General features: G+C 44.4%; 1 protein-coding gene across 4 annotated transcripts in view; it reads left to right on the forward strand.

Moving 5' to 3' along the window:
- Positions 1-26,684, forward strand: part of CALN1 (calneuron 1) — a 483,576-nt gene that overhangs the window by 62,770 nt on the left and 394,122 nt on the right. The window contains exon 1 of one of the 4 annotated variants that reach the window (XM_044005258.1): positions 18,220-18,327. The exons of 1 other annotated variant lie outside the window; for it this stretch is intronic. The gene's annotated coding sequence lies outside the window, so the exon portion shown is untranslated. Of the gene's footprint in view, positions 1-18,219; positions 18,328-18,988; positions 19,479-19,973; positions 20,111-26,684 lie in introns of those variants that run through there. 2 more of the 4 variants (XM_044005257.1, XM_044005259.1) reach the window with 2 other exon arrangements.

Below are 26,684 nucleotides of genomic sequence, written 5' to 3' on the forward strand. Positions count from 1 at the left end.
CATTTGTAAAATGGGAGGGAGACTCAACCTCTGAGGTCCTCTCCAGATCTAGGATTCTTTTATGAACCCATTTCCTGACTCTGAGTATTTTTGTTACGTTGTCTCTTCAAATGGCAGAAGAGGAAATGGGTGAGACCTTTGGGACTGGAAAGTTGATATTTTAAGATCTCAGAACATTAGCCCAGCTAGCTAATGTGGCAGTGAGTGCTACATGACCATGTGTGACTTCTCTGATAAACAGACAAGAATGAGGTAGAAAGGTCAGGGGACTTTTTCAAGGGCATGCAATGAAGAACATGGTGAGATTTCCAGTCTAGCTCTATTCTTGAGCTGCTTGGATTTTTCCTACAGACAGAAAGGCAAATGCAAGTTGTTTTGAGAGAATAAACACATTTGGTGGGAGTGTGATATGACACTCAACCATCAGAAGCTTGAGGACAGGTGTTGTTTATAGCCAAAATAAAAATTAGAAAAGAAAAAAATGGTAACCATCCCATGGGCCCTCTTCTTGATTCCTATATCCATCCAGGAAGTATTTATTAAATTATTAAATGTTTACTATTGGCAGCTAGGTGGCTCAATGGATAGAGCACCTGGCCTGAAGTCAGGAAGATGAGTCTTCCTGAGTTCAAATCTGCCCTCAAACACTTAATAGCTGTGTGATCCTAGGGTAGTCACTTAACCCTGTTTACTTCAGTTTTCTCATTTGCAAAATGAACTAGAGAAGGAAACGGAAAACCTCTCCAGTATTTTTGCCAAGAAAACCATAAATGGAGTCATGAAGAGTCAGACATGACTGAAGTGACTCAACAACAACAAACGTGCCAGGTAGTGAGCACACAAAGACAAAAATGAAAGTCCCTGCCCTCAAGGAGTTTACATTTTATCAAGGGAAGCAACATGCGTGCAGATAAGTGAAGACAAAACATATGCAAAGCAATTTCAAGATAGGAGTGAGGGAGTCAGGCTGGGCTTCCTGTAGGAGGTGGCACTTTGAATTTGAGCTTTGAGGAGAGAGTGCCTTCTAGGCATGGAATGTACAAAGTCACAAAGACCTTATGGGAAATGTGTAAGGAAAGCAGGAAGGAGTGTCAAGTTCATAAGCCTAGAAAAGCAGGCTGGAGTCAGACCATGAAAGGCTTTAAATGCCAAGCAGAAGAGATTGTTGTTGTTGTTTTCAATCTTAGAGGCAAGAGGGAGCCACTAGAGATTATTGAACAGGGGAGTAGCTTGGTCATACCTGTGCTTTTTGGCAGTCTCAGGGAAGACAGGTTGGAGAGGGGAGAGATGAGACAGGAAACCAATTAGGTGGCTGCTTCCATAGTCCTGACAAGAGGCGATGAGGGTCTGTCTGATCTGGGTCACGTGAGTGAAGAGCAGGAGATGAGTAAGAGAAAGGTTGTGGAGAAAGAATTGAAAAGACTTGACAGCTAATTGGAGAAGGAAAGAATCAAGGATGATTGTGGATCGAGAACCTGGGAGACTGAAAGGATGATGGTGTCCTTGACATATATAGGGCAGTTAGGAGACGGGGCAAGTTTTTTTTTTTTTTTGGGGGGGGGATGAGTTATGTTTTATATGTGTTGACTCTGGGATGCCTCTAGGAAATCCATTTGGAAATGTATAATAGAGCTCAGGCAAGAAGCTGTGGATCTTAGAATCTTTAGCTCCTTGCTACTTCCTAACTTCTATTTGCTAACTTCAAGTGCTACCTCCTATGGGTTGTTGTTGTTCATCCTTCATTCTCAAAGAGGACCATGACATCAGCGTAATGTCATAACTTACAGTGAATTGGATTTAAGTGAGGCAGAACTGCGCAAAGTCACTAGCTTCTCTCCTCCAAAGTCATTTGGATCCAGTGGCAAGATATACACCAGGATGACTGGAGATGGCCCCCACCTTGTATAGGAGACCATCCCTTATTCCTTGGTATCCTCGTTGCCTATCTCAGAATCTTAGTCCTTACTACCACTCCCTGAAATGGATTTTGTATTTATTCTGTAGTTACTTATATGTAGTTATTTTTCTCAATAGAATAGAATGAGGCAGGGACTGTGTTGTTTGTGACTGTATTCCTAGCACCTTGGATCCTTCCTGGAATTTGGGAAGTGCTGAATAAATGCTGGCTGAGTGATTGATTGATAGCTTTCCAGCTTTGGGTTTCATCTTCATAGAAATGAGAATTGAAACCATAGGAATTGATGAAATAAATAACTGGGAGGGAATGTATAGAGAAAAGACAAAAAGACCCAGAGAAGAGAGTCCCCTAGAATAGGCACATGCCTAACGGGGGAGCAGGAGGACATTGATGATGATCCAGCAAAGGAGATTGAGAAGCAAGACAGTTAGAGAGAACTCCCTTGTGTTACAGAAGAAATAACTTTCATCAGTTACACAATCAGAAGAGCTGGGTTCAAATTCTGCCTATCACTAGGTATAATTTTGGATAATTCACACACATGCTTTGGGGCCTCAGTTTCCTTATCTCTAAATTGAAAGGGGTTGTGCTAGATGTCCATTTTGAGCTCTGACTCTATGATCTGATGAAGTAGGAAAGAGCAGGAACTCAAAAAAATGAACGCATGAACATTAATTAAGCACCTACTATGTGCCAGTACCTACTAAGCACTCAAGATACAAAAATAAAAGTAAAGCCATTTTTGCCCTCAAGGAGTTTATACAGATTATCCCCAAAAGGCTTAGTGCAGTTTTAAGCTCTTAAAGCTTAAATTTATAAGCTTTTATTAATCACCTACTATGTGCCAGGCACTTGCGCTAAGCTCCGGGGAGACAATAAAGTCCAAAATTGTCCCTTGGTGAAGCCTTTCCTGGTCTCCTCAGCTTCCTCAGTTTACCCTGTTCTACATATCTGTGTGGAGATTATTTCCCCCTCTCTTCTTCACAGAAGAATGGAAGCTCTTTGAGGGCAGGAACTATTTCCTTTTAGTCTAGATATCCTCATTGCCTACCCCAGAATCTTGCACATAGGAGTTGCTTGATGAATATTTGTAGAAATGAATTGAGGGATTCCTGATTCTGGACCAGGTGTTCTATGCACCATGGTGCCCCCTAGCTGCCCATCCATCATTTCTAGGGCCGGTTAATACACTTGAATTGCCTTGTCAAAAATGGGAACAGCCTGCACTGTACAATTCATACTCCCTTCTCCAATCTCCATCATTGCCCTAACCCCAACTCATCCCAACCAAGGTCAGGTAGGTCTTTAACCTCAAAAGGTCTACCTGACCTTAATGGTGGAGATTGGAGAAGTGAGTGTGACTTGTACAATGCAGGCCTGTTCCCATTATTGACAATGCAATTCAATCAATCCAAAAGAATTTATTAAGGTCTACTATTTGCCAGCTGCTGGAAATATGAAGACAATTATGAAACATCCTTGCTCTAGGAGAGCTCATATGCTTTCCAAAACATGTATGTATATATAATCTATAAAGAATATGCATGAAATAAATACAGTGTACTTTGGTGAAGGATAATGATAGCATTTGGAGGCACCAGGAAAGTCTTTTCTGCAAAGCAGAAGGCAGTGCTTCTGGTGAGTCTTGAAGGGAGTAAGGGATTCTGTGAAGTGGAGATAAGGAGGGAAGGCATTCGTGAAAGAGGGGGTGGCCAGTGCATAAGCATGGGGATGGGATATGGAGTGTCATGTATGAAGAAAAGCAAGAAAGCCAATATAACTAGACTGTAGAATGTGGTAATGAGACTGTAATGGTGGTTTGGGGACAAGTTGTAAAAGGCTTTAAAAGCCAAACAAAGGAGTTTATATTTCACCCTAGAATCAATAGCATGTGACTGGGATTTATTGAGTAGGGGAATGACATGATCCAACTTGCATTTAAGGAAAATCACTTTGGCAACTGAGGGAAGGATGGATTGATTAGGGGAGGGAGGGATGGGGGGAAGAGGCAAGAGACCTGAGTTAGGGACACCAGTTAGGAGGTTCTTGGAATTGATGAGAACTTGAGCTAAGGAAGTAGCTATATGAGTAACGAGAATGGGACACAAAGACAGTGAGTGGATCAGGAAATTACTTCTTCTTTCTAGACCTCAGTTTCCTCATTTGTAAAATGAGAGAAGGCTGGGTCTCAGGGATACTTAACTGGGTACTTTTAAAAATGTATTCAATAGGGGAAGCTAGGTGGCACAGTGGATAGAGCACCGGCCCTGGATTCAGGAGGACCTGAGTTCAAATCCGGACTCAGATCCTTGACACTTACTAGCTGTGTGACCCTGGGCAAGTCACTTAACCCCAATTGCCTCACTAAAAAAAATGTATTCAATATAATTGGTTTCTTTTGTAATCCTAGGTATTTTATGCATTTAAAACATGATTCTCTGTGTGACCCTGGGCAAGTCACTTAACCCCCATTGCCCCACAAAAAAACCCCACAAAACAAAACAAAAAACAAAAAAACTATGATTCTGGCAAGAAGCACATAGGTTTCTCCAGAATGTCAAAGAGGACCAAGACATATGGAAAGGTTAAGCCCCGCCAGTGTTGATTGTCTTTAAGGTCTCTTTTATCTCTAAATACGTGATCCAGTGAACTTAATTTTCACATATGGACAGAAAAAGGATAGAAATATGGGTAGACCAAAATTGGTCGGAACAGTAAAATGGCTGCTAGTTCCCAGGTTCGCTAAGCCTTTGTTTCTAATGATTCATGCTGAAGGGAAGGGCTTCTTAGAGAAATGGAAGGAGAAGATTGAGGACGCAGGGACAGGGGACCAACAAGAGACCATCTGCCAAAATCCTGTCCCTCACCTCGCTCCCCCAGCTGACAAGGGAAGAAGAAGAAACAAGTTGGAATGGTAAGGGAATTGTGGAGGTGCAGTGTGCCATTCATTGAAAGCCTTGGCATGCTCCATGTGAGATGGGGGGATGATAACCTTGAACTTCTCCTGCTTTGTGTCCTGGCAAGGCATAGAACTGGTGACTTGGTACCTCCATGCCCTCTTGGGGCTCAATACAGGTACATCTATAATGGGAAAGGAACAAAAAGGATGTTCAGTAAGGATAGTCAGCCAACTCTAAATACATCTCATCAGATCACTGGGACAGGTCTAAATGAGAAGTCCAACACTCTTATTTTCACAGATTAAAAAAAATGACATCCAGGACAGGGAACTGACTTATCCAAGGTCCTGTAGGTTGGAAGAAGAGCTGGAGTTGAGCCTGGAATTGACTCCAAATTCAGTACATTTTCCAGTGTGCAAACCAGCCATAAAATAACACTTCCTCCTTCTCTCTCCTCCAAGCTTCTTCCCTAGGAGAGGACTTGGCAACTGTAAACTAGCACCCGAATTGGGCATAGTTTGCGTTTTCTGTTGCCTTTAAAATCCTGGGGGCAGGCTCTCCTCAAGCTCTTTGTCAATATTGATAATAAGTCTTGACTAAGCCAAGGCATGGGGCAGCTAGGTGACACAGTGCCAGGCCTGGAGTAAGGAAGACTCAACTTTATGAATTCAAATATGGCCTCAGACACTTATTAGCTGTGTGATCTTGGGCAAGTCACTTCACCTTATTTGCCTCAGTTTCCTCATCTGTGAAAGGAACTGGAGAAGGAAATGGCAAACCACTACAGTATCTCTGCCAAGAAAACCCCAAATGGGGTCATGAAGATTTGGACATGTTAAGGCTAAAATTCTAGCTAGTCTGTCTAAAATATCTAGTAAGTGGTCGCCAATAAATTATAAGCTTTAGCAAGAGTTAGACTTTTAAGCATTTATTAAGGAGAATAAGAATTTGGTAAAGAGAGAGAGAGAAAGGCCTACATTCATCTATCTATTAAAGGGAGAATGCATTTCTAGCTCTGCTCTCCGCCAGAGTCCACAGGAAAAGCGAGAGTCAGAGTGCCAGGCTCCCCTTCTTCCTCCCACCAGCAAACGTCACTTCCTGACACCAAAGAAAAGATGCATGGTCTTGCCCTCAGAGACGTTCACCTCATAGCGGAGCTTTTCTACAGTAAGTCTCCAGCAGGTGGCATCATTCCAATCGTTACAGACATGACTCAATAACAAGCCAAGGCAACTGGGGTCTTGCCCCAAGGCACCAAATTTAGAGGGTGAAGGCAGTATTTGTTGTTCTTCAACATTATAGAAATAGAGTTTAACACTTAACAAGAATAAATGGCAGAAATGGGAAGTCAGCAGAGGTTGGAACTCCTTGTCCATTCCTCCCTGCTTCCCCTAGCTGTGGTCTTATGGGAGTGCACCCTCTCACTCCCTCACCCATGCCCTTATTACTCAATTGCAAGTGAACTTCATGCCAATTGCCCTGAGGGAGATTTGCAGTACTTATCCCAATGCAGAAATGTGTAGTTCTGGCTTGATCAAGAAATAAAAATACTTTAGTCTTAGGCAGAGGGGGAAGAGGGTTTCCCCTCCTCCTCCCATCAGTCCCTACTTAACTCATCACTACACTGGTCTAGTTATTTTTTGGGGTCTATTTCTAATCTTCCCTCCTCCTGCCCCAACCACATTTGACAAACATATAAAGGTTGTGTTAATATCCTCAGACAGGGAACAAATATTAGCAAGTCATTATTGAGATTGTGTTTACACTTTTATCAACTAAAAATATCTGTTTGCTTTAAACTGAGGTCTCCCTTGTCTATTCCAGTCAATAAGAGATAAGGTGCCTGTCAATAAGAGGCAATATGTGTGAATTTCCCAAGTAAGACTGAATGGCACAATACTCAGATTACTTCTCCAGAAGGCAGAGTTTATTGATAAATGACTATGCTTCCCAATAGGACTGCCAATAGGATATTAATTAATTAATTAATTAATTTCCTAATAACTTTTTCCTACCTTTGGGCATTACTCCAAATTATTTTCTTTGGCTTGGCACACCTTCTCCTCCAAGCTGTCCTCCTTTTCCTCACTTCTATCTACCCTTCCCTGATCTTCACTCCCTTTTATGTGTTGTTTTCCCCTATTAAAATATAAGCATCTTGAGGGCAGGAACTATCTTGCTTTTTGTCTTTGTATTCTCAAACCTTGGCCTGGCACATAGTGAATGCTTGATAAATGCTTTCTGTTTATTCTTGAGTCTGCCCATCTTCCACTCCTCAGGGAGTAAATTGACAAAGGAACATGGAAAAAGCCAGGCCAACATGAGACAATAAGAAGTCAATTAGTCAATGTGTATTTATTAAGTACCTACTATATGCCAGGCACTAAGAGTAGCAACATTTGTCTAATAGATACAGGCTATGTGACCCTGGGCAAGTCATCTAATCAGTCAATGCCCCCAGACAACTGCCTAAGACCATAAACAGGATCAGTAGAAGGAGTTTCTTCATCTGGGAGGTCCTCGTATCAATGAAATGGCAGGTCCCGTACCTGGTCCTATCCTATGCACTAACCACTGAAGTAAGTGATGACCATAGAAGGCTGTGACACTCCTGGGGATGCTGCTTTATGCTATTCTTTGGTTCTTAAGGAGAAAGTTGAGCTTTGAATAGTGGGAAATAGTGGAGAGCTTATGAAACTTAGAGTCAGACTCTGGCACTGACTAGCTGAAGGAGTCTGAGCAATCCACTTAAAATTCCTAAGTCTCGCTTTTCCTACCTGCAAAATGGGGACAGGTTGGAGTTACATTATAAAGGTCTTTAAGCACCAAACAGAAGATAATTTAAATGGTGGGTCACCCAGAAGACAGTTGGGAAAATAGTGGAAGGGGAGTGAATAGGCTATGGCACATTAACAAACAAATAATAATATCCTCAAAGTGGTTTTAAAAATAGCTTCAGAGATGGAGGAGGAGAAAAGGACATGAGTTGGTAAGGGAAAGGAATAACTTGAACAATTCATGCATGCCACTGGCATCCATATAAGGTCAGGAAATTTAGAGGAAAGTCTCCATGGGAGTGAAATCCTATGTAGAACATGGACAAGACTAGGACCAGAAGAAGTACTTGGGAACATGGGGGTGGGTTGTGTTCTTGAGGGAGTTCCTACATAGGTTCAATCATAGATCTCTTAAAGAAGCATTACACTAGGGGCAGCTAGGTGGTGCAGTGGATAAAGCACCAGCTCTGGATTCAGGAGGACCTGAGTTCAAATCCAGACTCAGATCCTTGACACTTACTAGCTGTGTGACCCTGGGCAAGTCACTTAACACCTATTTCCTCACCAAAGAAGAAGAAGAAGGAGGAGGAGGAGGAGGAGGAAGAGGAGGAAGAAGCATTATACTAAGTAAGAGAACAATAAGAGAGAACCATGGCAAGGGGTGGTTTGGCATCCAGTATGGGATAGCAGACAGGAGGCAGAATTACTCAAAACTTCTGTTTTCTACTGTCAATGTCATTCAGAAGACTGCGGAAATCAGGAGTACCAAGCAGTATAAAAAGATAGATGTTGCCCCAATTTTCCAAAAAAAAGAGAAGAGAAAGGAGTCTTCAGGTTCTAAGTCATGAACTTGACTAAGATTCCTGACAAAATGTTCATACATGTTTTTAAAGGGATGGTTAGTGACCATTTAGAAAAGGAAGCAGTCATCACAAAGACCCAGCATGGTTCATCAAGAAGATGTAATGTTAGACTAATCTTATTGCCTTTCTGGTTAGGACTACTAAGCAAGCTAATCAGCACAATGCTATAGATAGAGTTAACCTAGATTTTAGAAAAACATTCAATAAAGTGATGAACTTGGGATCAGAAATCCGGGGTTCAAATCCTGCTACTTTCTAAATGTGTGACTCAGCAACTCTCTCAATCTCTTCGAATCTCAGTATACTCACTTCAAAAATGTGGGAGTTGGACTCATTGGCCTCCAATGCCCCTTTCGGCTCTAAGTCAATGACACTATGATTGTAATTCTCTTATACTATTTCTCTGGGAAAGATGGAGTCTAGACCAGTGATATCCAATATCAGATAAAAAAAAAACCAGGGGCCCCTAAACCATCTATAAAGTTCCTTGTGGTCTGCATACTGACAGTTTTAAAATGTAATGTTATTTATGTTTCATTGTAATTTTATTTATTTTGTTAAATATTTACCAATTACATTTTAATCTAGGCCCCACTTGGAAGTGTTACAGGCTAAGCCACAAGGCTGCATATTTGACAGCTCTGTGCTAGACCCACAATTGGGTGGATCTGGAATTGGCTGAAAGGCCAATTGTCTACTTGGGAGGATGTCTTTAATGAAATGCCTAAAGGATGCTTGGCTCTGTCATGTTTAAAAATTCTACTACTGACTTGGAGAAAGATGTAGATGGCATATCTAATATACCTGAAGATGACACATATCTGGACCATCAGAATCAACTGCAATTTGGTCTCCCTGCCTCATCTCCTCCACTCCAATTTGTCCTTCGATTAGATGCTAAAGGGATTTCCTAAAGTTTATGTTAAAACAAATCATCCCCCTCTCTCACTTGGTAAATACCAATGGTTCCCTATTACCTCTTTGGTCAAATATAAATTCTTCTTTTTTGGTGTTAAAAGCTTCTCACAACCTGGACCCTTTCTAGCTTCTCATACATTACTCTCTTCCATGGTTTAGCCATATTGGCTTTCTTGCTGTTCCTTGGATACGACACTCCATCTCCTCTCCCTCTACTTTTGCAGTGAATGTCCTTCATGCCTGAAATACTCTCCCTCCTCATCCCTTCCTCTGGGAATCCCTGGTTCCCTTCAAGATTTGGCCCAAGCCCCACCTTGTGCATAAGACCTTTTGTAGTCCCTCTAGGTCCTAATACCTTCACTTCTAGGTTTATTTTGTATCTGTTGTACACCTATGGTCATATCTATTGTCTTCTCTCTTAGAGTGTAAGCTCCTTGAGGGCAGGGACTGCTTTATTTATTTATTTTTTTACCTTTGTGGCTCCATCACTTAGCCCCATGTCTGGCACATAGTTGGTGATTGATCAATACTTGTTGATTGATAGATTCCAGGAATGAGGAAGTGATAGTTATTCTTTCCTCTGTCTTGATCAGGACACATTGAGGGTAGTGGGTTCAGCTCTGTCACCCCACTTTAGAGAGGACATCATCAAGCTGGGAAGTATTCAGAGAAAGGCAACCAAGATAATGAAGGGCCTTGAGTTATGACACATGAGGACCAAATGTTATTATGTCAGGGTACGTGAAATTTCTCTTCAAGTATTTGAAAAGCTTCTAGGTGGGAAAGGGACTAGATTTGTTCTTCGTTGCTCTCAAGGAGAAATGGGTGGAAGTTTAAAAGAGAGAAATTTAGGCGTCATATGAGTAATAACCACCTAAGAATGAGAGCTACCTTAGTGTGAGATGAATTAACTCAGTGACGGCATTCCTCTCTTGGGAATTCTTCAAGCCAAGGCTGGATGACCACTTAGTGTGCCACGAAGGTGACTCTTTTTTAAGTGGCGCTTGGATTAAGTGGTACCAAGGTCCCTCATGATGCTGAATTCTATGATTCTTTGTGATTCTGAGAACAAACATGTTCTTAATTCAAACACATGGGGGGATGATTAGAGCTGACTGGGCTGCCATCAATGAATTCAGATCAATAGGGTTTGGTACTACCATCAGTGAGTTCAGATCAATCAGGTCTGGATGCCAGGGTACTGGAAAACCTTATAGATATCATCTTGAGGGTCTGCCAGTGATCTGTGGAAAATCATGGAGAATGGGATACATTCTACAGCATGGGAGTTGGGCAAATGTCCTGATTTTCAAACATGGGCAGAGGAAAGAATCTTTCAACTATAGGCTAGTAAGTTTGACTATGACTTGTATGGAAATTCTAGACCATATGAATGTGATCTAGATGGTTAATTTGCTCTACGGATTTTTTTTTAGTGAGGCAATTGGGGTTATGTGACTTGCCCAGGGTCACACAGCGCTACAGATGTTTTGGGGGGTACTAAAGGAAAATTATAAAGGAGGTCCAACATGGATCTACAAGAAGTCAAACCTCTCTCTCTCTCTCCCTCTTATTTTGGTCCTCTTTGAGTATAAAGGACAACAACAACGAAACACACACAGGCATATATATGCATACATGCATACACAAACACACACACATATATGTTTGGATGTGCTAGTAAGCTGGTAGATTTGGGAATGCTGATAGTATTAGGGCCTGTTATTGGGACTCAAAGTCAATTTTGTAGAAGAATCAGATGGGTCAGTCACTGCTGAATGAAATTAGCCCTTTCATTTGATATGTTCAAGGGAAGGTTATGTGACTTCTAGGATCTTGGATTTAGAGCTATTTAGAGGTCATCTGGTCTAAGTCCTTCTTTTATAGATGAGATTGGAGGCCCAAGGGGGCTCAGTGACTTGCTCAGCATCACACAGGCAGTGCACAGCACAGCTGAGATTTGGACCCAGGTTGTCTGAATCCAGTGATCTTTCCACTGTAACAATTTTCTTCCCAAGAGAGTGAGGAGTAGGGAAGGGGCAACAAGGAAAAGGTAAAAGGGCTGGGGCCAGGACTAACACCTCTAAATGAGGGCTTCTAAGCAACTCTCTACATTGTTGCCAGGATCATACCTCCAAAGCAGAAATAGGTAAAGAAAGGAAGAGATACAATTAGAACTATCACTACAGAGTCTCAGGTCTTCAGGTCATTAAAGGAAAAAGGGAGGGTAAGAGCATTTATTAAGTATCTACTATGTGCCAGGAACTTTTTATCTTTTTTTATCTCATTTGATCTTCACAACAATCCTGTGAGATAGGTGCTATTATTAATCTCATTCTACATTTAAGGAAATTGAGGCAGGCAGAGTTAAGCAACTCACCTGGCCTCATTGTATCTGAGGTCATATTTGAACTTGGGTCTTGCTGACTCAAGGTCCCGTGCTCTATCCACTGTACTACTTAGATGCCTAGGAAGGAAGTTCATGATTATCCTGAAAAGTCTGTTCCTAAGACTTACTCCATCTCGTAATTTCAAAATCTATCTTCCCTCCATGTAACAGGGTGGCTCTGGTAGCTAAGGGGTCAGGACAGCTCCAGGTGTTTTATATGAGGGGAAGGTCCCACCTGCATGGAATTAGTATTCTACCTCTGAGATCCAAGGCAAATGAAACAAGATACTGGAAATTCCTAACCTAGATTAGAATATTCTTGATATAAGGAGCTGGGGCAGGGTTGGGGCAGAGAAGCTGGTCCAGAGAAGGGTCAGGGCAGAAAGAAAGTGCCACTGGGTAGGAGGTAGCTGTGATCAAGGCAAAGACAGCTTATTGGTCAGAGAAAGATGTGTCCAGGAAAACAACAGAAGCTTTACTGAAACACAACACAGGGTATGCCTGGGTTTCAGCAAGGCATTTGACAAAATCTCTCATGATATACTTGTCGAGGAGAGTTGTGGGCTAAATGTTAGTAGAATTAGCCAGATTCGCAGTTTGGAGATAGAGACCTAAAGAGAAGTGATCACTAGATCTCCATTAACTAAGAGGAGGTCTTGGGTAGAATACCACAGTGATCTGTTCCACACTTCAGTCAACAACTTTGAAGACAGAAGTAGCATGCTTAGGAAATGTACAAATTAAGTGAAGTTTGGTGGGAATAGATAACATTCTGAATGAGATACCCTTAAGATCTCAGCAGGTTATAAAACACTGATTTAGTACAAGGAATATCAAAAGAGAGAAATGCAAAGTCCTTCACCAAGGTTCAAAAAATAAATTGCTGGGGCAGCTAGGTGGCACAGTGGATAGAGCACCAGCCCTGGATTCAGGATTCAAATCTGGTCTCAGATACTTAACACTTATTAGCTGTGTGACCCTGGGCAAGTCACTTGACCCCACTTGCCTCACCAAAACAAAACAAAAACAAAAACAAAAAATAAATTGCCTAAGTACAAGATGAGGGGGAGCAAACAGCAAAGAGTGGATAAGGAACAGCCTTAGAATTAGGCACACCTGAGTTTAAATTCTGTCTCTTCCCTATATTGACTGTATGACCATGGACAAGTCCCTCCCAATCTACTACTCCATTTAATCAATAGATTGAGTTTCTTCACTGTGCATTCCCCATGCCTGATAAAGTCACAGGTCTACTGGTCCCCTCCTTATTTTCCTCCCTCTCCCAAGGCATGCCTGGACAAAAATTCATGGAAAAGGACTTGTTGCTTCTGGTGCCCTGTAAGCCCAGTATGAGTCAGCAATAGTCAAAAAAGTAAATGCATTAATAGATGCATAGTGTCTAGAAGTTCTGTAGAAGTCTTCTTGACTATCTGATGACTTAATGGAAGGTGATTCTGTGTTCTTAGGGGCTATACTAGCAGAATACAGGCTAGAATTCTGAGGTCAGACCATGTCTGCTGTCTTAGGACTAGTACTGCTAAGTACAAAGAGGTTGATCCCCAGATGGGTGGCTCCTCAGTGATGGATGATGGGTCCTTTCACTATAGCAATTGTAAGACTAAATAAAACAAAATAAATAAAATGGCACTCAGTCCTGTGAAGTCTTCTTGGACTTCCACAGTGATGGTGGAAGAATTCCCCAAAGGATTCAGAAATGCTAAGAGTAAAAGAAGTTTTAAACCAACTGAAAACATTAGTGTTTATTGGTACTCTAAATGTTAGGTCAATGACCAATGTGGTGATCCAGTAGTAGAGACACTGAATTGCACTACACTGATGCCATCACCACAAACTGAATTGGAAGACCTAACGAAGTTTACTGCTAATGGGAGAGGTGAATGAAGAGATGGATATACTTGGTTTCATCATGTGCTCCCAAACCCCAAGAAACATCATTCCATGGGGTTACTTAGCCACCTCCATTTGTGGTGTTCCTGTTGAGCATAAGCAAATAGATGACCACAAAAGTAAGTGTGCCCACATCTGTTGTAGAGGATGAAGAAAGCAAGCCGTCTTACAAAGAACTCAAGAAGGACCCCCAAACTAAGTCAACACATGCCTTGTTTGACAATTAGTCAAACTTTTGCAAAGTGGGAACAGCAAAGATATATGTCAAAAAGGTATACTGAAACAAGAGAGAAGCAAAAAAAGGACAAAATCTTGTAAAGAACCCACACTTCCATATGCCATGAGATTTATTATTATTATTAGCTAGCATTTCTATAGTGATTTGAGGTTTGCAAAACATTTTGCATATATCATCTCTTGTGATCCTCACAATAACCTTATGAAGTAGATGGTATTATTATCCCAATTTTACTGAGGAAAAAATGGTGCTGAAATACCAACTGAGGCTAAGAGCAGTTAAGTGACTTGTCCAGGGTCACACACAGCTATGTCTGAGGCAGGATTCAAACTTAGGACTTCTTGACTCAAAGTCCAACATATCTAGGATACCTAGCCACCACACATTTAGAGCTGGAAGACTTGCCTTTATCATACTTTATAATTACTGAAATTTACAAAGTGTATTAAGATTTGTGTTTATACTTTAGCTCATTTGAGCCTCACCTCATCTCTGTGAGGTAGGTACTCCAGGAATTATTATACCCATTTTATAGATGGAGAATCTGAGGCTCAGAGAGATTAAGGCATTTGCCCATGGTCGCCTAGCTAGTGTATCAGAGGCAAGATTTGAACCTACAGCTTCCTGACTCATTTTAAGTGAACTATTCACCATTTTGCCTCTGCTACTATTCAGTTCCCTCATTTTGCAGATGTACTTGATATGTGATGCAAAAACATTAAGTGATTTATTCAAGTTTACATAGTGAGAGAATCAGAAGGTGCTGAACTTGAAGAGCAACTGAGCAGCAACAGAGGAAATGAAATTGACTATATCTTAACAGACAGGAAATGACTACTTATTGATAAGAAAGCCATTTGAGAATTAGGTGGCTGTATTCAATTTAATCATCTATTGGATAAAAGAAAGATCAAAATCAATACCAACTAGAAGAAATGGGAATATGAGAAGATTCAGCATGTACACTGCAATTATAACAGCTCCAACCTGACCTATTCAAACAGTTAACTCTAAAAATGGGAAATTGATAAAAGTAAAGACATTGATTATAATGTTAATCAGGTAGAACAGTGAGAAGCCCTCCTTGAGTCTCCCTCACCCCCCAAAAAGCCCAGAAAAGTGATACAGCCAAGAAACATTTCCTTGTAAGGCAGAGAGACCTGGTAATCAAGGACAACAAAATATTATGGAGGAGTATTTTGGGAGATTACTGGCTGTACTATTTCACAAAATAGTAGAAGGCAGTAGAAGGAAAAACAAACCCATAGAAGAAAGCTTGGCATGAGACCTAATTAAGTAGGATAATTCCAAGAATAAATATTAATGAAACTGGAAGGAAGACATCACATAGCTACATAATGGAAGAAATTTGCCAGTGTTTCTACAGTAATTTATCATCATTATTCATTATAGAGGAATCTTCACATTTGGGCTTGTAGACTTCAGTACTTGGTGCATTAATTGAGGAAATGAAAATGGCACTAAAGAAGATGAAGAGGGCAAGATTGGTTGTATTTGACTCAATATGCTGCACAGAAGAAATTAATGCTAAACATAAGTATGCAAACATAATTTGAAGGCATAGAAGGATCAATTTTCAAGATATCTGGAGGAGGAGAAGATATCAAAACACTGATGGGATTATTATTTAAAAAATAACAACAAAGGAGAAATCTAACAACTCATCTGTTGTAAGAATAATACATACATACATACACACATATGTGTATATATGTATATGTATATTTATATGTATATCAAAGGTATAAGTATTGGACCTGTGATTTCATTGGTATAGGAAATTATCAGGTAAAGAAATTCCCACTACTGATTCAGGTCAGTCCCTGCAATTTATACAGTTCTTCCTTCCACATTGTGACTTTCCTTATCATGGTTTTGATATGTCTCGGGTAGGTGTAAGAAATTAAATAGGAATTTTTGGGGAGTTTTGTGGAAGCCATGGACAACACTCAAAGGGCAGCAGATGACAGAAAAAGTTTAGAAACTCAGAAATGCATAAAATATATGAATCATATTGTATAATATCAACCCAAATTTTACAATAAGGTGGTATAAATACTCCATAAAAGAAAAAAAAAATCAGACTTCTTTTCTGTTATGAAGGGAGAGCAAGAAAATTTTACATGGATTTTCCAGGTGGTGGTAGAAGGGCACTGTGCCCATAATCCCCATGATGTGGAAGGGATAACTGTTTAGACTTTGAGCTAGAAGTCCAGGCCACCCTCCCATTTTACAGATAAGAAAACTGAGGCACAAAGAAGTTAAGTAATTTGTGCAGCATTACACAGGTAGTAAGTTCCTAGGGTCATATTTAAGCATAGGTCTTCTGAATCCAATTCCAGTGCCCTAGCCATTATCCTCCAAAGCTTCTCACACAGTGCAATGCATTCCCCAGAAATTGAACCCAGGCTGCAAGAGTGGGAAGCTTTCATGATATTATTATACTATAAATGAAGCTATGGAGAAAAACTCAGCTTGTTGAGGAGACTGGGGGTCATGCCAAGTATCTCCAAGAATTTGAAGGTTGTTCTGTGGAAGAGGGGTTAGTCTTGTGCTTTTTGCCCCCTAAGGGCAGAGCCAGAGGCCCCACGTGGAAGTTGCACAAACATAGATTTCAGCTCTTTTTAAGGAAAAATTTCTGAAAGATTAGAGCTGTTCAGACATGGAATGGATTGATTCAGTAGGCGGTACCACACCAAGCTGAATTAAAATAACAACAACAACAACAACAACAACAATAAATCTGTTAGGGATATTGTCATTCTGCTCTGGTACAGGTTATTCTCTAGGATGAAATTAACATTGGAAAGAGCAGCAGATTTAGAAGCAGAGGACCTGGGTTCAAATCCTACCTTGTCAGTATGTAGCTTTGGGACAAGTCATTCAATCTGGCTCAGGCGATCTGGGCCTCAGATTCCTCCTCTGTGAAATAAAGGAAAGGAACTGAATGGCCTCTAAAGGCCCTTTTTGTTCTAAATCTATAATTTTAGGATTCTGTGATCAGCAGGAGCAGGAGATAATTAGTTTTTACTATGTACCTACTGGATAGTGCAGGACACTATACTAAGAAGAGGGGAATCACACATGGTCTCTGTCAAAGAGCTCACAAGCTACCGGGAGGCTTGGGGGGGGGGGGGAACGGCACACTGTCTTTCTGGTCACTGATACAATGTAATCTGTGCTAAACAGCAAAACAATGCAGGGAAAAGATGCTGGGATGACATTCTGTTCACTGTTCCAGCCACCCGTTGGCAAACACTTAGATTCTATACTCCCCCTTTCAGCTACTGCCATCCAGAGGACAGGTGATTTACAGATCTGGTTCCATTGAAGTCTCCGGGCAAACCTCACCGCTCTGTGCCCAGTTGGTGAGGGACATGGTCCATTCTCTTTTTATTCCAGGGACGAGAGGCATCCGAGCCTGGGGCAGAGAGAAGAGGTACAGGGAATAGGAAGAGATTGCAGGGAAAACAGAGCATTGGATGTTCCAGGAAAGGTTTTCACAGTTTTGAGGAGATGATCCTTCTCCCCTCACTTCGGTAACTCAATGAATAGGACCCTGGAAGGGGCCTGAGCAGCCCACTAGTCCAACTCCCACATTTCATAAAGGAGGAAACAGGCCCCGAGGAGCTGAGTGCCATCTTGTCCACAACTGCTCATAAAGTGAGTCAAGAGAAGGGGGATCAGGTAGTACACAGCTCTGTCTCGAAAACCCTCCCTTAGTCTTGATATTTGCATGATCCCTAGGCAGGGATCATTTTCTTTCTTAGAAACAAAACCCAGACAAATAAAAATTAAAAATCCAACCCAAGCCCAGACCTGCATGTACTGTTTCTTCTATGGCTTCTGGGAGTAGGTGGGAAAGCTATCCATGGGGGACTCTAGAAAAGGTCTCCAGAGATGGCTTCCCATGCTAGTCGCAGCATATTGGGTTGTCCTACAAGTAGTTTCTGTGGGAGGCGCTTCTTCCAAGCGGAGCAGGGTGGATATAGGGGCTGTTAGAGAGGTCTTGGAGATTTCCAGTCTAGGTCGGTGGCCAAAGTACTTTGGACATGGGCATCTCATGAAAATGTCTCCTGCCCCATCCATTCTTCAAGAGGGTCCCAGTGGGAGGGGAGGTACAGAAGATGTGAGGACCTACCTCAGGCCACAGAGCTACCGAGAAGAGTGGCACAGACGATAGGACTCCCTCTTGGTGGTGCCAGAGTTGGGTAGACAGGATCCTCCTCCCCACCTCTCTCCTCCTCCCCTTTGCGTGTGTGTACATGTGTGTATGTGCCAGCCAAAGGGAGAAGGGGTCCGGGGATGAAGGAGTTACAGCCCAGGGCTCTGGTGTAAGGTGTCCAATGCGAAGGAACAGCAGTTTGCAGGAGTTAACGTGGGCAGCTTCTCTGGGTAGGGAAGGGAGGAGAACCGTCTGCTCCTCGTGTGTGTATGTGTGTGTGTGTGTGTGTGTGTGTGTATGTGTATGTGTATGTGTATGTGTATGTGTGTGCATACGGGCGCGTGTCTGCTCGGGTCTGTATGTGCGCACAGGTTGCGTTGAGCTGCCTGGAAACCGTGGGAGCCATTAGAGGAAAGGGGTGGGGTGGGCACCCCAAGAAAAGCCGGCGCCTGGGCGGAGGAGGGGGGCATGAACCCCAACCACTGACGTGGGCCGAGGGGGAGGGTGGAATGGAGTGAATCTTCCTCTGGGGCCTCGGGGTACCTCCGGGGAGGGGGCGAGCGCTGCACAGAGTTTGCGGGGCGCTCAAGTCCGGTGGGGTCGCGGGCACTGGGGGCGAGGGGGGCACATGGACTGAAATCGTGCTGCCGGTCGCTTCGGCTCGGCTCGGCTCCGGAGAAGGAGAGAGCGAGAGGGAGAGCCAGAGAGAGTGAGAGAGGGAGAGACAGAGAGAACGAGAGAGCCAGAGAGAGCGGAGAGGGGAGGGCCTGGGAAGGGGTGGGAGGTGTCGGGGGTGGGGGGAGGGGGGTCATCCAGACTCACAGACAGACAGACAGATAGATAGACACTGGGAAGGCAGGGGAGAACAAGGCGCCCGGCTTGTCTGCCGAGCTGAAGGGTGGGGGGGTGAGGTTTAGAGAGAGGAGAGAGAGGGGAGAGAGGGAGGGAGGAAAGGAGGGACACACACACACACACACACACACACACACACACACACAGAAAATTGTATTTATTTTGGGAGGGACTAAGAGGGTGCCTGGCAGAGCCGGGTAAAAGGGGGGGGGGGGAATGCGAGCGCAAGGACGCGGCTGCGGGCTGGCTGCGCGAGGTGTGAGTGTGAGTGTGAGTGTGTGTATGTGTGAGTGAGTGTGTGTGTGCGTGCGCGCTCGTGTGCCGGCTCGGCACCTCCATTCATCGCCGCCCCCTCCCCTTGGCGTCCCCTCCCCCGCCGGCCTCCGCGCTTGGCTGCGAGCGAGCGAGTGAGCGAGCGAGCGGAGGCGCCTCCGGACCGACCGACCGACCCCACCGACCAACGGACTGACGGAGCCCGGGAGCCAGCGGGGCAGCGGCGGCGGCGGCGGCGGCCCCCGGCGGGCGAGAGGTGAGTGCCGCCTCCCACCTCCGCGTCCCCTCCCGCTTCTCCTCTCCCCTCCAGCCCCGACTGAGGGGGCTGTCGCCGGTTCCTGCTCCTGTCCCTTGCATCGCCCCCTGCCCCCTGCCCCTTCTGGTGCCCAGGCTGCGGAACTGCTACTCGCGGGGCCCTCGGCGGGGCGTGCTCTCGAGCCGCTAGGGACCTGTTGGCATCAGGGATGCTGGGACTGGGGCAGGGGTTGGGGCTGGGGGAAGGAGAGAATCCGGAGCTACCTCTTGCACCCCTGCCCCCTCCCGGTTCCTTGGCACAGGGCTGAGAACCCTGCGGGGGGGGGGTGTCATTGCTGCTGGTCACATCCCCTTCCACCTCCCAGGTAGGGGAGCGCTTTCGGTTCTGGAGGCGCGGGTCGTCGGACCCTCAGTCCGTCTGTCCGACTGTCGGTCCGTCCGTCTGTCCGTCCTCACGGAGCAGAACCCCGGGCTCCGCTCTCTTTGCCTGTTTCCTCGCAGCTCCGGCTGCGGTCGCCTGCCACTGGGCTGCGCTCCCTGGCGCCGGGGGCGGGCAGCTGGAAGCTGGGTTAGGTTGGGAAGGGATCCGTACAGACCCAGCCCGAGAGGGAGAAGAGCGGCAGAGGCAAACAGGTATCCTGGGAGAAGGGCTGAGGGCAGATAAGGCGGGTTGGAGACGGGGAAGAAGGAGGGAGAATTCCTTTCAACCACCGGTTGGGCTGAGTGCCCTTCCCAGCTCTGTCTTCCCATCCTGGGGAAGATAGTCGCTTATGCCACCCCTGCTACAAGGGAGGCAGAGCCAGAGAGGCAAGGGGAGGCCCTCGGAATCCCAGAGAGTGACTACTCAGGTTGGGAGCTGGGACAGTTCTTCATTGACCATAGGGAGACCTGAACCTGGGGTAGGCAAGAGGCAGTCACCTCTGGAGCAGATTTGGAACGGGCATGGGGTGGGCAGCAGCACTTTGCCATGCCCAGCTCACCCTAAACCACAGCTTCCCCCAGAAATGAACTTCCCTTCCCAGGTGTCCAAGGGCCCTGAGAGACAACAAGCATGCAGGTCTTTGCCTGTCCTCTGCAGGGGTTGATTGCAGAGAGTGGAATATACTGGGACATACTGGGAACTCACAGATGATGGCACCGAATCCATACAGCTGCAGAGGGCAGCTGCCCCCTACACCTCCATTTCCCCATCATTCTTTCTTGGTTGGATCAATGCAAAAGGGAAGCAGCGAGCTCCCCACATATATTTATTTATTTGTGTTGGTTTTACAACAGGTCCTAGTGTATTTAAACAACAACCAAAACCCGGGAGGACCTGTAGGTCCTAGGGACTGTTTTATGCCTGGGTGAGGTCAGGAAAGGTGGGTGTTCTGAGCCAGCTGAAGTCACAGCTCTCTATCCAAGTGCTCATTAGAAATCACCTGATTAAATGAATCCTTCTCCCTCTCATAATCAGTGTGGTAAAGTGGGATCCTTTAGGTTTTTTGGGGGTAGGGTGGGGGTAGAGGGTGGTGTGTTGGGCCCATGTCCATCCAATCCCATAGAAAGTAAGAAAAGCCAAATCCAGACTATGGCTACATTGGGGTAGAAATGGACTACCCAGGATGGAAATATGCATTCCTCCAATGTTAGTGGGTATGGATGGTTTGTATGAACTGGCATGGCCAGGGCGCTTATCCTAAACATGTATGTGCAAATGTAAACATTCATCTATAATTAGGGTTTCCGCGTCCTGCTTTGTTTCTTGCCAACATTCAGCTCAGCAGATGAAATATTATTTTTCAATCCAAGCATTTGGAGCTATGTAAAAGACTTAAGTCAGTTAATATGGAATTTTCTCACCGGTAAAACAAAACAAAAGAACAACCACCAAAAAACCACGTATAACAAGTTGAGAAATCCCTACCTAAGCACTTTGACTTTCTGGGCTTGTTTTTCAGGGGGAGGTCGGAGTGGAAAGGAGAGCCTGGGCACAGTTGGGCGGTGTGACTTTTCTTTTGGTTTAAAATTGTTTTTGTCTTGGGTTGAGTGAAGAAGCCTTCAGTAGCTACATTCCGAGGGAGCCTTCTGTTCCCCAAAGCTTCCTTTACTGTTCCTAGGTCCTCAGGCAGCACGGTGTGAGTGATGGCAGGAATCGGGTGGGTGTCTTCAGAGTGCACTCGGTCAGTCTGTTGTCTTTAGACGACTTGCCAGCTGTTCCAGCGTCAGTGGCACGGTCCCCTTTCCTGAGGACACCACAGGGAAGCGGGACTTTTGTGGTCACTGCTGCCTGAGGGAGGGGCAGGGGGTGCATACTTGGAGAAGCTGGATACAACTGGGCATGCTTGCTGACAAGGCTCAAAGAAGTGAGGAATAAAAAGAAGGGAGAAAAGTTTCTCTGGAAATTCAGGCTGTGGGTCATTTTGCTAGGGGAGAGTTGGATCCGTTCAGTGCCGAACTCTTCCCAAAATGTCACCTTTGTCTGAACTCTGGAAGTAATAATTGCCTCCTTTGAGGACGCAATGCGAACAGCAGCCTTCTTTATCATGTGTTTGACTGGGGAAGGGATATAATCTAGGTCAGCTGGTTTTGTGAAGGGAATGCTGGACGAGACTTGATGGAGTCAGACGCAGTGGCCTGCCCACTTGAAGAGAAGAAGGAGGTGGGGAGAACGACAAGGCATTGTTGTCTCGTGGGGGAGGGCTTTATGAACAGGACTTAAGTATTCATGAGGTTTCAGATCTGGGAACTCGTCTGATGGAGCTGGTGGACTTGGGGTGGAGGAGATGGACTCTTTCTTCTTACCTGTGAAGCCCTGTCTGTGACAGTAGGTTCATTGGCACACTCCGAAGACTTTGATCTCTTCTCCACGGTCTCTCTCACCTCTCCCCCTCTCCCAGCCCCATGACGTGCTCATTGGAAACCGCATGATTAAATGAATTCTAAAAGCTTTCATAGACAGTATAACATAGTGTAAAAAGGGCTGGATTGGAAGCCAGAAAATATTCATTCAAACCTTAGCCCTGGTTTTGTGTGACTTTGGGCAAGTCATATACCCTCTGTGTGCTTCAGTTTTCTCATCTGTCAAATGAAGGAGTTGGCCTAGATGTCTTCTGAGGTTCTTCCTTGCTCCAAATTTATGATCCATGATTGTTAGTGTCAGAGGAGACTGAAGATCATCAAATCCAGTCGCTTCCCTTTTCCAGACAAAGAAACAGGGGCCCAGGGAGAGGTAGGGACTTCTCTAAGGTCACAAAGTGAGTTTGTGGTAGAGATGGGCCTCAGATCCAGATTCCCTTATTTCTGGGCCAGAGCTTTTCCCACTTTAGTGTAGAAAGAACACTTGAATCTGTCAGAAAATCTGACTTACTATCTTAGCATAGTATCTGGCATACAGTAAGGGCTTAATCTATGCTCGCTTTCTCTGTGTCTCTCTGTCTCTGTCTCTCCTTTCTTCTCTTCTTCCATCCTCCCTTCCTTCTTTCTCTTTGTTTCTACTCTCTTTCCCTTCCCTTCCTCTCTGTCTCTCCATGTTGCTGTCTCTCTCCTGCCCCCTCCCCCTACTTCTCTCTTATTCTCTCTGTATGTCCCTTTCTCTTCTCTGTTTGACCATCTTCCTGTCTGTATTTATCAGTGTAACCTTGGCCAAGCTCATTCCATTTCTTTAGGATTCAGTTTTCTTATCTGTAAAATTGCATGTGTGTGTGTGTGTGTGTGTGTGTGTGTGTGTGTGTGTGTAGGGAGGGGTCAGAGGAGATGATCTCTAAGATTCCTTCTATCTTTGAAACCTATTGTTGAGCAAGACTGACCCTGGGTCTGGTAATACGGTCAGAAGATCTCTTTGGGGGATTTATTCCTCCTTTTTCTCCATCTTTCCTCCCTTTGGGTATGGACTGGGTGGCATCTTCATGGTATACCCTGGACTCAAGGCTTCTAAGGGCATGCTGGAGGGCAAAATTGATCTGTTCTTTACCATCAATGCTAAGCTTCTCCTCCCATCTTAGCTATGTCTGGGAAACTTCTCCAACCCCAGCCCCTGGGTGTTGATGCAACAGTCAGCACTCTGCTCCTCTGCTCTGATGATGAAACTGCCTCCCCTGGAGGAGAAGCCCCCACAGAACATTTGGGAAATCACTTGAAATCCTCAATATGAGAGCTTTCCTGAAGATGGTCATGAAGCCGAATGAAGGTGATGGATGTCATTGCTCTGCATTCATGCTGGGCTTGCCCAGCTGACAAATACCTTTGACTTTGGGTGTGTGGTCAGGACCAAGTGGTGGCGCTGGGCATTCTCACATCCATAAAATTCTGGAAAGTCCTGCATGACAAGGGAAGCCCATTTGTCCTTGGCTGACCAGTTGTGGATGGGGTCTGTGCTACTTCATGCCCCAGAAGTCTTGAAACCTTTGAAGCACCTTCCTATGTGGAATCAACAGCATCTTATTTCAATAAAATGGATTGGTTTTTCCCCATTAGAAGTGAAGGTGAGAGATAGAGAGGAAAAGGCACTGATGTTAATTTCATTTCCATTCAAGGTCACATAGATACAGGAACTTTGGCTTACTGAGGGGCTCATCTTTTATGTGTATCATGGCCCCCTTTGGCAGCCAATCTGTTGAAGCCCAGGAACTCCTTCCCAGAATTATGTTGTTAAATGCATAAAATGAAATAACACAGGATTACAAAGGAAACTGATTATATTGAAATACAGTGATCTCTCTCTCTCTCTCTCTCTCTCTCTCTCCCATCATCTATCTATCATCTATCTATCTATCTACCTATCTATCATCTATCCATCCATCCATTTATCTATCTACATATCTATGTATCTATCTAAAATGAATTCATGGACCCTAGATTGACACTTTGTGAACAATTCCTGATGCTATGGGATTTGGGGCAAGTCATTTGCATTCTCTGTGCTTAGATTTGCTCTTATGGAAAACAGGGGCAGCCATGTGATGTGGTGGCTAGACTGCCAGGATTAAATTCAGGAAAAGCTGATGCATAGCCTGAAGCTCATGCTTACTTACCAGGTGACCCTGGGCAAGTCACTTACCCTTGCTGAGCCACAGTTGCTGCATGTATAAAATAAGAGTTATATCCAATGACCTCTGAAGTCTCTTCCAGTTCCATGAGCTTATGTATGATGGGCTTCCTGGTCTAACTTTCCAATTTCACACTGTTACTCCTATCCCTCTTACTGGGGAATGAAGGTGAAAATACATGAGAGCCACAAAAGTCCCCTGCCAGAAATTAGGGTGCTAATAACTAGTTGTGAGTAGGGAAGTCAGGCCACACGTAAAGCAGCTTCGAGTGATTGTCTGGTCCCAGGCTCCAGTGAATCTTGAAATAGTCTCACCTCCAAATCATTCTCTAACACAAAGGTTCTTAACCCGGAATCCATGGACACATTTCAGGGCATCTGTGAACTTGGACAGGGGTAAAATCACATCTTTATTTCAAAGGAACTGCTTTTCTTTGGAATCCCGTGTACTTTGTTGTGTGCACGTAGAAGATTCTTGCTTCTGAGAAGGGGTCCCAAGACTTCAGCAAACTGATGGTCCAAGGGGTGCATGGTACAACAGAACTGCAGCACTGGGTCTAAAAGGAGCTGCTTTTTGTAGCTTTGGGATCAAGTCAGTCTTTTTTCCTCCTGGGCTCTAATTGCTGGGGAATATGAAAACATTGCCAAGCCAGGAGAAAGAACGGCGCCTATTTGATATTCAAGAGGTTCCCGGTAAACTTAATGTATACGTCCAACCCACAGAATAATTAAATTTTCGTTAAAGGGCCATCTCTGCACACACACATTGAAATTTTTTTTTTTGTTCTGGCGTGCTGGTGTGGCTCCAAAACATTTAGTTGAGATTATAGGGAACTTTGTGCCTCATCTGCCCTTGCTTCCCCCCTGTTTTCTTTCCCTTTTACTCCACCCCCCCCAAGGGTGAAATTCCAGGGCTTGTGAGTACAAGGCAGACAGCTCAGTTGTGATGATCTGCCCCAGAGATGATTGGAAGTAAACAGGGAAATAAAACCAGCTAAAGGGAACCTTGGTTGGCACTGTCCGGGGGTTCTGGGAGGTTTGGGAAAGTAGAGCTTGGTTTGTGTCTTCAATGCAGGGACTGTGTGTTGGGCTGCTTTTGTTGTAGTGGGAGGAATGAGTCCAAGGACGTGGGTTCCAATCCCTCAGGCAAATCACTCTGTCTCCTTGGGCCCCCATTTCTTCATTTATATGATGAAGACACTGAATTAGATCATTGCTGAGGTCTCTTCTGGTTTGTAGCTGTGATCCCAGTTCCCTTGGGCCTCAGTTTCTTTATCTGTAAAATGCAGGGGTGGGATTGGATGGCTTCTGAGGTTCTATCCATCTCTGGATATATGACCCAAGTTCCCTTGGGCCTCAGTTTCTTTATCTGTAAAATGCAGGGGTGGGATTGGATGGCTTCTGAGGTTCTATCCATCTCTGGATATATGACCCAAGTTCCCATGAGCCTCAGTTTCTTCATCGGTAAAATGGCTTCTGAGTTTCCTTGGGGCTTTTTAGATCAATAATCTTGTGAACCTATGAAAAACAACTCTTATTTCTCCATCCATCCATTCATGCACCCGTCTGTCTGTTTGTCCATTTGTTTATTGTCAGGTCTTTTGATTTCATCGTTGTGGAGTACACTTGATGTGGAAACTTCCTCCTCTGATGCCCATATGAAACTCATCTGTGAACCTAGACAACTCCCCAGGGCACTGAAAGGTTATGATTTCAAAGGCCTTGGAGAGTATGTGGGACTCGGAGTAGCAAGACCTTTTGTTCAAATCTTGCCTGACACTAGCTACACAACCTTGGGAAAGAGGCTACTTAACCTCTAGGAGTCTCAGTTTCCTCAGCTGTAAAATGAGAGGGTCCAACTGCTGGCTTCTAAAATCCTGTGTAGCTCTAAAATCAATGGTCCTACAATTTGCTGAGGGTCACACAGACAGAATGTGGCAGAGAAAGGACTGGAACCTAGGTTTTCTGACCCCAAGGCCAGCCCTGTCTCCACGACTTGCCTCTCTGAACATAGAGTGCTTTTAAGGTTTGCAGAATACTTCACATGCAGCATTTCACTGAGACTTCCTGATAACCCTCTTCCATTTTACAGATGAGAAAACCAAGACTTAGAGGTGAAGGGAATTGTTTATAGTTACATAGCTAGTTGGTGTCAGAGATGGGGCCGGAGCCCAGACTTTC

The sequence above is a fragment of the Dromiciops gliroides genome, chromosome 4 (assembly GCF_019393635.1).
Source record: "Dromiciops gliroides isolate mDroGli1 chromosome 4, mDroGli1.pri, whole genome shotgun sequence".
Taxonomy (NCBI): domain Eukaryota; kingdom Metazoa; phylum Chordata; class Mammalia; order Microbiotheria; family Microbiotheriidae; genus Dromiciops; species Dromiciops gliroides.